The sequence below is a fragment of the Pleurodeles waltl genome, chromosome 3_1 (assembly GCF_031143425.1).
Source record: "Pleurodeles waltl isolate 20211129_DDA chromosome 3_1, aPleWal1.hap1.20221129, whole genome shotgun sequence".
NCBI lineage: Eukaryota > Metazoa > Chordata > Amphibia > Caudata > Salamandridae > Pleurodeles > Pleurodeles waltl.
Genome location: NC_090440.1, coordinates 1,407,725,398 through 1,407,741,381, shown reverse-complemented (window position 1 = coordinate 1,407,741,381; position 15,984 = coordinate 1,407,725,398).

Below are 15,984 nucleotides of genomic sequence, written 5' to 3'. Positions count from 1 at the left end.
TCAGATGCTTGTTCCTCTTTGCTATTTTATATTCTATTTTTTATATTCTCTGGCTCACATAGTGCTCTTTTGCTGAGCTTCTAGTATTTCCATATGAGAGAACTCTTTAAGAGTTATTCAATCCCATCTACTTCTCTAATTTAGGGAATTAGATTAGGGTTTACATTTTTGACACGCTTTATGCTATGTCCTGTAATTTTTTACTTGGGTTAATAAACAAAAAGATTTGAGAACTAATGATTAATTAACATTTGAAAATTTTAACTCAAAACTATCATTATTGAGAGGAGAATCTAAATGTAATTGAGAATAGAAGTAAATGTAATGTTTTAGAGTTGCAGTTGTCTTACTTGTCTCCTTGTTCCATACTTGTGTGGCCAAAAGAATTGTGGAGATTATAAAAATGTAGGTTTCTCTGTGCTCCCACACCTGTAACAAAGAAGGATATCAGGCAAATGACCACGGGCAAACAAGTCCCAGCTGGCAGTAACTAAGTACTTAGGGCCAGATTTATACTTTTTGACGCAAAACTGCATTAAGCGCAGTTTTGCATGAAAAAATATCGCGCCGGCTAGCGCCATTCCAAGATGCCGGACAGATGCCATATTTATGGAATGGTGCTAGCCAGTGCTAATGCCCTGTTAGCGTCCTTTGAAAGGACGCTAACAGTGTGGGGCAGGCGTAGGGGAAACAGGGGCTTGTGCACCGAATTATGATGCTACATTGTTTAGAGGCAGAAAAATGCCTCTAAGCAGTGTAGAGCCTTTTTCTGGCGCACAACCCCCATGGACATGGCTCTGGTCTTAGTAAAGACAGGAGCCATGCCCACCACCCCAAAGGGGCCAGCGCCGTGCAGGGGGCCCCAAATCAGGGCTCCCGAGCAGGGAAAAAAAATACTTACCGTGACTTACCTCGGATGGGTCCTCCATCCTGTGGTGTCCCTCTGGTGTGGGTGGGGGTGTCCCTGAGGCTAGGGAAGGGCACCTGTCAGCCTACAGGTCCCTTTATGCCTGCCCATACCCAGGCGTAAAATAATGGCGCTGAGCAAGCTTAGCTCCATTATTTAAGGACCCCATCCCCATGCTGGATTTTGCCACGTAGATATATATGGCGCAAAGGCCATATCGTCCTTTTCTGGACGGGAACACCTACCTTGCATCTCATTGACGCAAGGTAGGTTTTCACAACCAGAAAACAACGTTAACTCCATAACTTTAAAGTATAAGTATGGAGTTAGGTTTGCGCTGAACAAGCGTAAAAATAAATTATGCTAATTCAGCACAAACCGAGTTTAAATATGGGCCATAGATACATGTTAGCAATGCCTGGGTCATAAAGATGTTTAAAAGGGGCCACCTTCATCACTGCCAGCCTTGAGATTCTTAAGAGCAGGGCAAGCCGGAGAACGGAACTGACGGAGATACCCAATAGGACAGACAAGGAACTCGAAGCCCACACTCCACAAGGGGCCAACTAAATAAACAATTGCAGCTGCATATGCAGTGAGTTCTTGCCATTTGCGAGCTGATGAGGAATTTATGATTCCCCATGAGCGCACAATCATAATTACAGAAATCTGAATCTGTATTTAAAAGATACATTTTTCTGGCCCTCATGTTGGCATGTGAGTTAGCGATGAATGACGTCAACCTGCACTGCAAGCATGTATGCATTCGTATTTTTTTTTTTTATTTCGATATTTTCGCACATAGGAGAAGGAAGCATAGCCCCATTATGGGCAAGCGCAATGCGCTCAGTCCATTCTGTAATCTCTCTTTGGGCTTGACACCAGTCCCTTACCATGTCATTCACTTACATTGGTTCGTGGGCTTGCCTTTTAAAATCCGCTTGCTTTCATTTGTGAAAGGCATGCATACGTCATGCCTTTTCCGGTGTTTAGCCCACCTACACAGCCCACCTACACAGCACCGGTAAAGTACCAAAAACATAAGAGGCTCGATGTTTTCAGCCTGGGGTCCGGACTACTTTATCTGGTTTTTTTTCCACGCAGCCCGATCGCGCTGCATTTTACATAGCGCGATCGCGCTGCGTGTTTTTATTGCTTTACAACTCTAATAGCTCTAACTCGAACAAATGCGAGACCCGTTGCATTGAAAATGCTTGTTTTTCACTTCCGATCACGCCGTTACTGTGAGAAGTGCCCTGAGTATGGAGAGCAGAATTGTTAAATTACGCCAGCATATTTTTGTAATTTACTAATCATGTGTTAAAATTTCCGATAATTACACAATTTTTCATAATTATGAGCCATTCAGGGTGAAATATTTACAGCGAATGGTGTAATTTGTGGTAAAAATTCACTGCAATTGCACGGGAACAACAAAGCCCAAATGTCTGTTGTTTCTGGTGCTATTGTTTAAATGCATTCTAACACCAAATATTGACCCTAGGATCCATTTAACGTTAATCTATAGCACAAAATGCTATGTTTGTATTTCACATAATTACACATAGGGGCATATTTATACTCTGTTTGCGCCGGAATTGCGTTGTTTTTTTTGACGCAATTCCGATGCAAAACTAACTCCATATTTATACTTTGGCGTTAGACGCGTCTAGCGCCAAAGTCCATGGAGTTTGCGTCATTTTTTAGCATGGACACCTACTTTGCGTTAATGATATGCAAGGTAGGCGTTCCCATCTAAAAAATTGACTCCGAGGCATGTGCGCCGTATTTACACTCCCGGGCAAAATTCATGCCCGGGAGTGGGCGGGTCCAAAAAAAATACGTACGGCCGCTTTTGCGCCGTTTTTTAGCGCCTGGACAAGGCAGGCGTTAAGGGACCTGTGGGCTCGGAAGGAGCCCAGAGGTGCCATCCCATGCCCCCAGGGACACCCCCTGTCACCCTTGCCCACCCCAGGAGGACACCCAAGGCTGGAGGGACCCATCCCAGGGACATTAAGGTAAGTTCTGGTAAGGATTTTTTTAAAAAGAATTTGTGGCATAGGGGGGCCTAATTTGTGCCCCCCTACATGCCACTATGCCCAATGGCCATGCCCAGGGGACAGAAGTCCCCTGGGCATGGCCATTGGGCAAGGGGGCATGACTCCTGTCTTTGCTAAGACAGGAGTCATTTCTATGGGGGTTGGGAGTCGAAAAAAATGGCGCAAATCGGGTTGAGGCGAAAAATTTGCCTCAGCCTGACTTCCCCCATTTTTTGGCGCCCAAGCTCCATGTCCCCCTACACCGACGCTGCCTGGTGTACGTCGTTTTTTTCCACGCACACCAGGCAGCGCCGGCGGCTAACGCCGGCTAACGTCATTGATTAAATACGGCGCCCGCATGGCGCTTCAGAATGGCGTTAGCCGGCGCTAATTTTTTTGACGCAAAACTGCATTAGCGCAGTTTTGCGTCAAAATGTATAAATATGGCCCATAGTTTCACTTAATTTTGCCGTAATTTCACGTAATTACTCAAAAACACATTAGCCGTATTGCGCGCACCCCGAATTTATTCGCTATGGGGTGGCTGCGCTCTGAGATTCCTATTCTGCCTGTAGGTGGTCTGTAATGCTGCTTTGAATCCCAGTGTCTCAATGTTTCCTGGGCAAAAAAATACGCTAAAGGAAAATTTGTTTTTTGAAATGCCACTGTCTCTGGGAAAAACTTATTTTCGAGTACGACAAGGCCCAATGAACAAAACCTGGCTTTCACGTCGGATTTTATATCGTATGTTTTCATCTATGAAATTCAAGTGGAGATTGTGGATTATTGATTGCAGTGTATGACCCCCCAAGCAAAAGGTCCAAAAATCAAGCACCATCATCTACAGAGATTAAAATAGGTTTAAGAGAACCCGAATTTCATACATATGGAAATAAAAATGTTTTTGCAGTTTTTAGCAGGTGCCAAACAAAACTGCTCCTCTCATACTAAGAGAAAGCTGAGTGCTAGTTGTGGATTAAAGGTTATGGTCCATGACTCACAGAAGAGAAAAATTACTTTAAAAAATGCCACCTGCTCCAAAACCACTCCCTCGACCTAGTGGGATTTTAATGGCTCCCCAGCTGTCAGGGCCTTAGTCAACCATAATTGTCAGGTAAGAGGAAACTGTGATAAAAAAAGTGGCATAAATAAAAATATGCAATTTTATGGCACTTTTCCCCATTTTCCTCTCTAAAAGAACCTAATTGTTTTGACAAAGTTAAACACCTTTTCTCCGCTGATGCGGACCAGGTTAAATATGAGGAAAAAGTCCATAGCCTGAACATATTCTCTCCTCATATTTTTCCTGGGTTTTCTGCAGAGTCTAAAAAAGACCGGTAAGGCTCAGAAATGAACTGCTTACTCACCTGTAATCTCCATTACGGGTAGGATTGTCCTTCTCGCCAAAGTCCTAACTTGGGATGCCATACTGCCTCTGGATAGAAACCACTTAACTAAACTAACTTCTATTTCTTGGAAAATAGCGCAAGTCACATAAAGATCCCTGCCCTCCACACAGGCTTACAGTAGGATCCACGCCAATATAATTCTGTTCCAGAAAGGGATGGTGGGGTTCTACTATGAAGACAATGACAATCGCAGGGTTAATCAAAATCATAGGTGAGAAATTAGGCCCAGATTTATGAAAAATGGTGTATCAAAATTTTTAACGCAAGCTGATGTCATTCCTTAAAGCCACCAGTGCTCCATATTTAAAAAATGACGCACGATGGTGCCAAGGAATGGTTAGCGCCACAAAAATAGCTGCCATTACAACATGCAGTAAGAAAAATTATGCTAATGCTGCAAAAGTGGTGCTAGGCCATTTTGCGGCATGTATTTTTGATCCAAAATAGGTCAGTGCCATGTTTAACCGCATTAGCATAAAAAAGGCACAAGTAAAAAACATTTTGGAAGACAAGATGGAGAATGCAGGCCAGAAGAGACCCCAGGGAGACCCCAATCAGCCAAGTACCAGACAGGAGGGTCTAGCAAAGTCCTAGGAGAAGGAGAGGAGGAAGCAGAAGTGTTGCTTCAGTGAGGAGCACAACATCCTTGTCAGAGAGGTGACGGAGCACCAATACCAGCTCTTCTTCACCTCCAAATTGCCAATAGGTAAGAGAGAGGCCATATGGCAGGCAATAGTCAATAAAGTCAACAACTTGGCACTGATTGCAAGAAGCACTGGCATGATTGCAAGGGCAGGACTAAAGAGAAACTGGCCAGGAACCGAAGGGCAGCACTGCAGGCTGGAGGTTTAAGTCCCACACTACAGGAGGACTTGGATGAGCTGGAGGAGATGGTCACAGTGGTCATCCCAGAGGAGCTAGTCACTGGAATCGCAGGACAGGACAGCGCAGACTACCACGAGTTACCACAAATGCAGGGTGAGTTGCAGGGGGGACAATCCAGAATATCACAAATGGCAGAAGGGGAATAAACACAGGACACACTCAATGCATGCTAAAGGGTTGCATTGGGACACATAGGCCCAGAATCAAAATGTTGCATTGCCACCCAAGCCACACTTTTAGTGACACTATGGTTGAGCAATGCACCGTGACATATACACAACGTTGGGATAAGCCACTTACTATGGCTTTACACCACCATGTAAATATGCAGCACATTGCCTGGAAGGGACATGCAATTAGTGTGGATGTGTCTGTGCCACAACAACACCCATTGCATATTATAATTTGCCCCAGATCCAACACAACATGTTCATCAGAGACTGGGACTGAAGTCAATACCTCCCCCGGGGTGGTGCCAGGATGGCATAACAAGGCAAAATGCTTTCCTTCCTCCTTGTGTCATTGCCCTTCTCATGTGTGCTGCATCCTGCAGCACATATTGAAATGCCACCTTGCCATAAAAGCTTGTACATGTGCACAAAGGGACACCTCCCTGCACATAAACAATCTATTCCCTCAAAACAGGCACCCCTTTATCTTGGTGCAACAATGCCTGAGTTGGTGCAGGGAGAACAAGTCTGTGCAGGGGGAATCTCAGGTGTGTTCCATATTCCAGTAAACATGGCACATCCCTGCTTTTCAAAACTGGTGCAGCTCAATACAACACATATTGCTGCTGCACCGAGCTGTGCCACTTGAGAAGAAATCTGGCGTTAAGTTAGCAACAACTCTCACACACCTCCATGCGCCATTTGGGAATGGCCACAAAGTTTAACTCATACAACTCATGGGACATGTCAGTGAACATAATTTGTGCAGCTGTACAAGTAGCTGCAATCTCACCACCTAACAAGATTGAGGGGGTCATTCTGACCTCGGCGGTAAAAGGCTCTTACCGCCGGTCAGAAGACCGCCATTCTACCGCCGCGGCCGCGGTAAACCGCCACGGTCATTCTGACCCACAACTGCCAAGCCGCCAAAAACCCGACATCCACGGAAGGCCGCCTCATCAGCGGGCAGCGATAAACTGGAGATGACCAAACCTCCACCGCCACGCCAACACAAACACGCCCATGCCATTACGACCCACGAATCCACGCGGTGGTCATTCAACCGCGGTATTCCATTGGCGGTACACACCGCGCGGTCAAAATACACACCCAGCTCCAAAACACAGCCACATTGAACAATTTGAAATACCCATACCTGATACACATACAAACACCACTCCCACACATCCAAGCAACTATAAAACACACACCCACATCACCCACAAACCCCCACTAGTAGGAAATCGGAGAGAAGGCGATAGAGAGAGAGAGAGAGAGAGAGAGCACAGCAATCGAAAACCCCAACACACACAGGAACCCAACATCATCAACCACACCACATCTACGCACACATCACCACACACCACCACTCACATCACCACAAACACCACCCCACACCTCATCCACACCACCCAATGGCACCCCAAAGACACCCCAGGTTTTCGGACCAAGAACTAAGGGTCATGGTGGAGGAAATAATAAGGGTAGAGCCCCAGCTCTTCGGCACACAGGTGCAACACACCACAATAGCCAGGAAGGCGGAGCTATGGCAAAGGATCGTCGACAGGGTCAACGCTGTGGGACAGCATCCCAGAAACCGGGAAGACATCCGAAAGCGCTGGAACGACCTACGGGGGAAGGTACGGTCGATGGTCTCAAGACACAACATCGCTGTGCAGAAGACTGGCGGCGGACCTCCACCCACTCCTCCCGAATTCACAGCATGGGAGCAAGAGGTCTTGAACATCCTGCGGGCCTCGCTGGAGTAGGCGGAGGAATGGACTCTGGTAAGTCTAGTCTCAACTACTCCCCCCCCCAACCACCAGCATGCCAACCCACACCCCCACCCTCACCCCCAACCCCCCAGCACACATCCTCCCTGCCAATGTCTCACCAGCACAACCCACCCAACCCAAAACCAAACCCTGAATGCCAACACAAACCATGGACACCCATCACCTATGCATGACCACTGCACATACCCATCCCCCCCACAAACCACCCTCACAACTCCTGCCGCAAGGGAATGCCAGCACTGGGGGACAAGGGCACCCACAAATCGCACGCCATGGAACACACAGAAGCAATAACCATACTCTTTCACCCCTGCAGGGCCCGAACGCCAACACACCGGCCAGGAGGGTCCAGATATGTCCATCCTACCCCCAGAACAGGCCCCCAGTGAGGACAGCAGCTCTGTCGACCTAGAACCTGATGACCAGCCCGGACCATCGGGGACCTCTGGACAGTCAGTTCCCCACACACAGACACAGGCCACAGCAGACCTAACCCCCTCTGGGAATATCAGCACAGCTCCCACCCAGCGGGCCGATGCCTCTGTCTCCAGGACAGGTCAATCAGCGGTGTGTCCACCACTACAGGGCACCCAGGTTGACCCAACACCCCAACAACAACAGGGACCTGGGGGCAGTGGTAGTGGGCACACCGTCCAGGGGACAGAGGCCCGGGGAAACAGGGCAACTGGGAGGGCTGCAGTGCGACAGGGGGGGAGGACAGGCCCAGGGAACCGACTCTCCAAGAGGCCCTCACCACCATCATGGGAGCATACCACCGCTCCCAGGAGACGATGGCGACGGTACTGGCCAGGTTCCATAAGATCCAGGCACAGCAGGAGGAACAGTACATGGGGTACAGAGAGGAGCTCAGGAACATCGTCCTGGCCCTGAACCTAATAGTCACCACATTGCGGGACCATGTGGCACCCCAAAGGGCCCCTGTCACCAGTCCGGACCAGGAACAGCCTACCACCTCCGCCGACGCTAGTGGACAGGAGGCCCCCACACAACGACGGGCCACCAGAACCCCACCTCCTGCTGAAGATCAACCACCCCGCAAGAGGAACCTGAGATCACAAAGGAAGACAGAGTAGGATGCCAAGACCCCCGCCAGCATAAGATACCCCCGGATGTCATTCCACTGTCCCACATCGTCACCCTGTCCAACCTTGAACTGCCCCTGCTCCATCCTTCCACAGGCATATGGACAATGCACCTGTGCGACCGAGAACTGGACTCTGCCATGGACATCACTCCACCCCCACCCATCACCGTTTTACTATCATGGACCTATATGTAGCACTTTAAATAAATCACTAATTGCACTTAAAACACTCATGAGTCTGCTTGTATTCTTAACAAATGTATTACACATAACGGTTCAACAATGTTCAGTTACATTGTGATGACAACATACCAATGTCAATGTGCCTTACTCCATGGGCGAACAAACCAGAAGTCACGCAGTGGGTCATACAGCTCTGAAAAGGGATGGGAAAGTCACAATTCAGTTGAAAGGAACTGGGGGGAAACACAGAAAGTAGAGGTGCAGGAGGACAGAAGTAAATGTAAAATGGCGTGGGGGATTCTTACCTGGGTGCTACTGAAAATACTGTTGTATGACTGTGTCCCTGTTGTCCGTGTCGTCCCGTCGTCTTCCTCCTCTTCACTCTCCACAGGCTCCACAGCTGCTACAACACCACCATCTGGACCATCCTCCTGCAGGAAAGGCACCTGGCGTCGCAATGCAAGATTGTGAAGCATACAGCAGGCCACGATGATCTGGCACACCTTCTTTGGTGAGTACATTAGGGATCCCCGTGTCATATGCAGGCACCTAAACCTGGCCTTCAGGAGGCCGAAGGTCCTTTCTATGATCCTCCTAGATCGCCCATGGGCCTCATTGTACCGTTCCTCTGCCCTGGTCCGGGGATTCCTCACTGGGGTCAGTAGCCACGGCAGGTTGGGGTAACCAGAGTCACCTATTAGCCACACACGTTGTCTCTGTAGCTGTTCCATCACATAGGGGATGCTGCTATTTCGCATAACATACGCGTCATGCACTGACCCAGGGAACTTGGCATTTACATGGGAGATGTACTGGTCAGCCAAACAGACCACCTGCACATTCATTGAATGGTAACTTTTCCTGTTTCTGTACACCTGCTCATCGTCTTTTGGGGGTACTAAGGCCACATGGGTCCCATCAATGGCACCAATGATGTTGGGGATATGTCCAAGGGCATAGAAGTCACCCTTCACAGTGGCCAAATCACCCTCCTCAGGGAAATTAATGTAGCTCCGCATGTATTTCGTCAGGGCAGACAACACTCTGGACAAAACCTTAGAAAACATAGGCTGAGACATCCCTGATGACATGGCCACTGTTGTCTGAAAAGACCCACTTGCCAAAAAATGGAGGACTGACAGAACCTGCACCAGAGGGGGAATTCCTGTGGGTTGGCGGATGGGGGACATCAGTGCTGGCTCCAGCTGGGCACACAGTTCATGTATAGTGGCTCGGTCAAGTCGGTATCGAAGTATTATATGACGTTCCTCCATTGTCAACAGGTCCACCAGCGGTCGGTACATGGGAGGATTCATCCTTCTCCTCGCAAGTCCCAGCGGACGGTGCCTAGGAAGGACAACATGGACCACACAGTCAAGCAACCCACAGGTACGTAACTACAGCTTGCACAGTACACGATTCTCAATGCATTGAATGGCTTGTATGAGTGGCAATGCAAGGCCTAGGCCTGTGTGACGCAGTAGAAATTAAGCCATGTGGGCCCTTGAAATGGCGGCTGCCTGACCTGAGAAGTGTGACAGTGGGATGTGAGGTCAATGCGCTGGCGTGACACACCGTGGCGGTAGGCGGTCGAAGACCGCAGCGCCAAGCCGCATTGGTTAACATCGAACCCTATGGGTTTCACGAGCCAATGACTAGGTGCGCCGGCGGTCGCGGAACGCACCGCGGGAGTACGCACCGCCGCGGGCGTTTGACCGCCATTTTCTATCTGGTTAATCACTCGAGACCTGATCATCCACAGGAGAGGACCTATACTGAAAGTACTGCTGTGAACTCGGTCTGGAAGAGACAATGGCTGCTGCGACTGGGGAAAGGGCCCCTGCCTTCACTACAGAAGAGTTGGAGAAACTTGTGGATGGGGTCCTGCCCCAGAATGCGCGACTCTACGGTCCTCCAGACCAACAGGTAAGTACACTGTGTGCACGTTGAATGGGCTATGCCTGTGTTGAGTGGGGTGGATATTAGATGGTGGGGTGGGGAGACAATGACGAGTGCAAGGCACGACAGATGAGAGCATGTGCCACATGGCAAGGTTGGGGAGGGGGGGCCAATCGCATCTATCATGCGGAAAATTGATGATATTTCAAATTCCACCCTGTACATGTCAAATAGGTCAGCGCCCATCAGAAAGTCGACATTTGGCGTGCCATCGCCAAGGAAGTCCGGAACCTGGGGGTCCACAACAGACGGGGCACCCACTGCCGCAAGAGGTGGGAGGACATTCGCCGCGGGACCAGGAAGTCCGCCGAGTCACTGCTGGGGATGGCCTCCCAACCTAGGAGGGGTGCCAGTCGTACCCTGACCCCCCTGATGTCCCGGATCCTGGCGGTGGCCTACCCCGATTTGGATGGGCGCGTGAGGACATCACAGCAGACACAAGGGGGTGAGTACCAGCACATTCAGCTATCTTTACGCGCAGTGGAGGTGCCTGGGTGGGGGAAGAGGGCTGTGGGTGACATTAGGCCAGGGCACTTTCTGTAGTGTAGTCCTCTCCTTTAGCCATGTCCCTGTGCCCCCGCCCCCCACCTCTGTAGGGTGTCAAGTACAGCTATCCATGGTCCTGCATCACCCATGTGCGCGTTTGTTGTCCCTAGACCTGTTGGCCTAGTCACAAGTACTGAGTAGTGTACCCCGATTGCGCGGCTTAGTGCATGAGGCTCCTGTGTCTGTCCTCTCCGCCAACGGTGTTGACAATGCATGCACTCAACCTGTTTTTATTTCTCCCCCCACCCTTTTTCTTTATCTTCTTGTGCATGTGTGCATTAGCATCATCAGGCGGAGGAGAATTGGCACCGGAGCACGAGGGAGCTGCAACTCACAAGGCCCCGGTGGGCCATGGCACAGACACCGAGGCCACCAGTGATACGGAGGGCGAGGGGAGCTTCACAACGGGGAGCCGTGGTGACACCAGCAACACCGACACGTCCTCGGATGGGAGCTCCCTAGCGGTGGCGGCAACATCCGTGCCCCCCGCCTCTACAGGTACAGCCCACACCCAGCGCACCAGCTCCGCCCTCCCAGCAGCCCCTCAGCCTTTGCTCCGTGCCCGCTTGCCCAAGAAGGCGGGCGTCTCCTTCGCCCCAGGCACCTCAGGCCCTGCCCCTGTTACCCCTGCTGCCCTCAGTGAGGAGGTCATTGACCTCCTACAGACCATTATTGTTGGGCAGTCTACCCTTTTGAATGCCATCCAGGGGGTAGAGAGGGAGGTGCATCGTAGCAATGCATACCTGGAGGGCATTCATTCGGGTCAGGCTGCCCATCAACGATCGTTCAATGCTCTGGCCTCAGCACTGACGGCAGCCATTGTCCCTGTTTCCAGCCTCCCTCTTCTAACTGCCTCCAGCCTGTCTCTGTCTCCTGTTCCTCTGCCTATCCCACCCACACCATCAGACCAGCCTGCACACACCTCAACACCCAAGGGCAGCTCATCCAGACATAAGCACCACAGATCACACAAACATTCACCCAAGCAACACCCAGATGCAGACATGCCAACAGCCACTGCCACCTCTGTGTCCCCCACCTCCTCGTCTCCCTCCTCCCTCCCTGTGACGTCTCTACTCACACCTGCTTGCACACCACCAACAGCCAGTACTTCCATCACCAGCACACCCTCCAGTCCAGTCCGCACACGTGCAGTCACCACCCCCACTGCCATTTACACGTCCCCTGTGTCCTCTCCCACTGTGTCTGTCACCCCCTCTTCCAAGACACACAAACGCAGGCAGCCACCCACCCAACAGCCAACCACCTCACGACAGCCTCCAGCCCATGCACCTTCACCCACGGACAGCACACCTGACTCTCCTACAACCACCTTGTCTTCCTCCACTCCCATAACCACTACACCTACCATTTACCTTGGTCCTAAAAAACTTTACCTCTCCACTCTTGACCTCTTTCCCTCACCTGACCCCCCCCCCTCCATCTGCTAAGAGTCCCAAGAGCGCCTCAGCCACCACCAGCCCGGCTTCAAGGGTCACCGTAGTGCATGGATTTTGGAGTCCCCCCTTTGCCAGCAGTGATACATCGGTCAGCAGCAAGGGGACAGCCAGCCCCCCCCTGGAAAGAGGACCCGTAAAGTAAGGGGCCGCCACGAGAAGACTGACACGGCTGCCCCCAAGGACCAAAGTTCTGCCACTTCACCTGCCACAACATCCAGGGGAGGCAAGGCCCAGAGAGCCACATCGAAGGAGGGCAAGGGCAGCAGGGCCGAGAAGTCAGCCAGCAGGAGCGCGGACCAGGAGGGCCCCACAAGCCCCATCCCGGGTGTGAGGGAGGACACCGTCACCGAAGGGTCCAGCAACTGCACGGTCGGAGGGCGGCTGAGCAGGGAGTCGTGGCCAGGTCTGACTCCCTTGACTTACACAGCTGAACAGGGCCCCGCCGTGCAGAAAGGCACCGCTGAACAGGGCCCCGCCATGCAGAAAGGCACCGCTGAACAGGGCCCCGGCGGGAGGAGCACCGCTGAACAGGGGCCCTTCATCTCGAGCACCGCTCCGCTGGGCCCCGCCATCTCAAGCACTGCTCCGCTGGGCCCTTCCTGTCAAGCACCGCTCCGCTGGGCCCTTCCTGTCAAGCACCGCTCCGCTGGCCCCCGCCGTCTCAAGCACCGCTCCGCTGGGCCCTTCCTGTCAAGCACCGCTCCGCTGGGCCCTTCCTGTCAAGCACCGCTCCGCTGGGCCCCGCCGTCTCAAGCACCGCTCCACTGGGCCCTTCCTGTCAAGCACCGCTCCGCTGGGCCCAGCCGTCTCAAGCACCGCTCCGCTGGGCCCTTCCTGTCAAGCACCGCTCTGCTGGTCCCTTCCTGTCAAGCACTGCTCAGTTGGGCCCCGCCGTCTCAAGCACCGCTCCACTGGGCCCTTCCTGTCAAGCACCGCTCCGCTGGGCCCCGCCGTCTCAAGCACCGCTCCGCTGGGCCCTTCCTGTCAAGCACCGCTCCGCTGGGCCCCACTGTCTCAAGCACCGCTCCGCTGGGCCCCGCCGTCTCAAGCACCGCTCCGCTGGGCCCTTCCTGTCAAGCACCGCTCCGCTGGGCCCTTCCTGTCAAGCACCGCTCCACTGGGCCCCGCCGTCTCAAGCACCGCTCCGGTGGGCCCTTCCTGTCAAGCACCGCTCCGCTGGGCCCCGCCGTCTCAAGCACCGCTCCGCTGGGCCCTTCATCTCAAGCACCGCTCCGCTGGGCCCCACCGTCTCAAGCACCGCTCCACTGGGCCCCGCCGTCTCAAGCACCGCTCCGCTGGGCCCTTCATCTCAAGCACCGCTCCGCTGGGCCCTTCATCTCAAGCACCGCTCCGCAGGGCCCCGCCGTCTCAAGCACCGCTGGCCCAATGACAGTGCCGGTTCTGTGTCGTGCTACTGTTCACGCTGCACTCGGGCCACCCTGCCTCCTCCATTGCCTGTGGAGACTGTTATCCACTTGATAGACTGTGGCTTTGCACTCCCCAGGATATGCCAGTGGGCAAGCCACCCACTGTAGAGACTTGAGAGACTGTGGCTTTGCACTCCCCAGGATATGACAGTGGGCAAGCCACCCACTGTAGAGACTTCAGAGACTGTGGCTTGGCACTCCCCAGGATATGACAGTGGGCAAACCACCCACTGTAGAGACTTGAGAGACTGAGGCTTTGCACTCCCCAGGATTGAACAGTGGGCATGGTGGCCCCTTCTTGGATCTGGCGTCGTGGACTCATGTGGCTGTGGTGCCCCCCCTTCCCTTCCCCCTGAGGTGCCTGTAGTTTTATCATCTGATGCCCCTGCAGTGTTCTCTCCAACGGACTCAGGTCTCCTGTGTGGGCTTTGCCCATGTGTTGATACACTTTGGCCCACGGACAGTTGAAATTTCAGTGACTGTGCTGGACTTATTGCCTCTATTTATCGGTTACGCAATGTTTAAACTTGAATTTTTTTGATTCATTTTCCTATTTTACCATGACTTCAATGAACCTATTTTATACATAAATTTAGTTTCTCACTTTAATTATATCTTTTCATTATTCCGGGGGGTTTGGGTGGGGTCACTTTGACTTGGTGCTCTGCATTGGTGTGTAGATAGTTGGGGGGTGGGTGTATTGCGTATGTGTGTGCCCGTAACCCTTCCTCCTCCCCCCCTTCCCCTGTGTCGTAGGTGCGGTACTCACCGTTGTCGTCTGCGCCGGAGTTCGTATTCGTGGTAGATGAGCAGGTAGACGAGAGCAGGTAGGATGTTCAATTCGGGCTCCATGCTGTCCTCCATCCTCGTGGAGTGTATAGAGGTGAGCGTTTTCCCGTTCGTAGCCTGTTTCCGCCGTGTTTTTATCGGCGGTGCTCCCGCCCCGGAAAAGGTGGCGGATTGGTGAGTTGTGATAGGGTGGGCGGTACATTGTCTGCCGCCTGCCTGTTGGCGGTGACCGCCGCGCTGTTTGTGTGTCCCGCCGTGGCGGTCGGAGTGTTAAAGTGGCGGGCTGTGTTGGTGGTTCCCGCCAGCGTCAGAATTCAATTTTTTGGACCGCCAGCCTGTTGGCGGGTTGGCCGCCGCTTTATCACCGACCGCCAGGGTCAGAATGACCCCCTGAGTGTGTTGTATGAATGGTTGGAGTACTGCTTAATGGGATATTCAACATTACGAAAGAACTGGCACAAGTGGCATCAAAGTTGCACTACAGGCACAATGCCACTAGCCGTAATGCAACTGTACCATTACACAAATAGTTGCCCATGTGGATCTAAGCTGCACATTCCCCTTGTACCACATCAAACTGCATGCATTTATCCCCATTCTACATCCTTCCACCAACATATGCCTGTGGTAGATATGCTGTATGCAATGAAATGTCCCAAATGGCGGGAGGGACAAACTAATGGAGCAGACAATCCATAATGGTTGCACTGTCCCTTCCAATTAGCACATGTGTGGAGCCTGCTACAGGCATTTGAGAATGTAACACAAGTATTGTACCCAATGGACCTATCTGTGCTATGCTGCACTAGTGACATCATTCATGGTGCCAATGCTTTATAGCACCAAAATAGTGACAGCACACATTACACTACTGTGGGGATGTCCACCATGGTGAATAGGAAGGCAAAGTATGATATGCAAGGGAACACCTACCTTGCATATCATTGTCACAAAACAATGCAAGGTGGGATGGCCTGTTACTTGTATACGGTGCACACATGGTGGCGTTATAGGAGGCTAAGAGGTGCATGTGAAGTGGCACTGGACTAGTTGCAGCACCACTTCTCAATTATCTGCCCCATTGTCTTTCATGGCTGGTGATGTTGTATTCCTATGCTTGTGGCACAATGCAGAAGACAGGTGAAGGTGCTCACTACAGGTACATCAGGCATGTGTCGGTGATATGTAGTTGGTCATGGCAACACTTGTGTGGCATTTGATATTGGTGCCGCCAGAGGCTTGTACTCTATGACAAATGTGGGGCTGTGCCTATGTGTGACTTTCTTTACTTGGACATGGCCTATGCCAT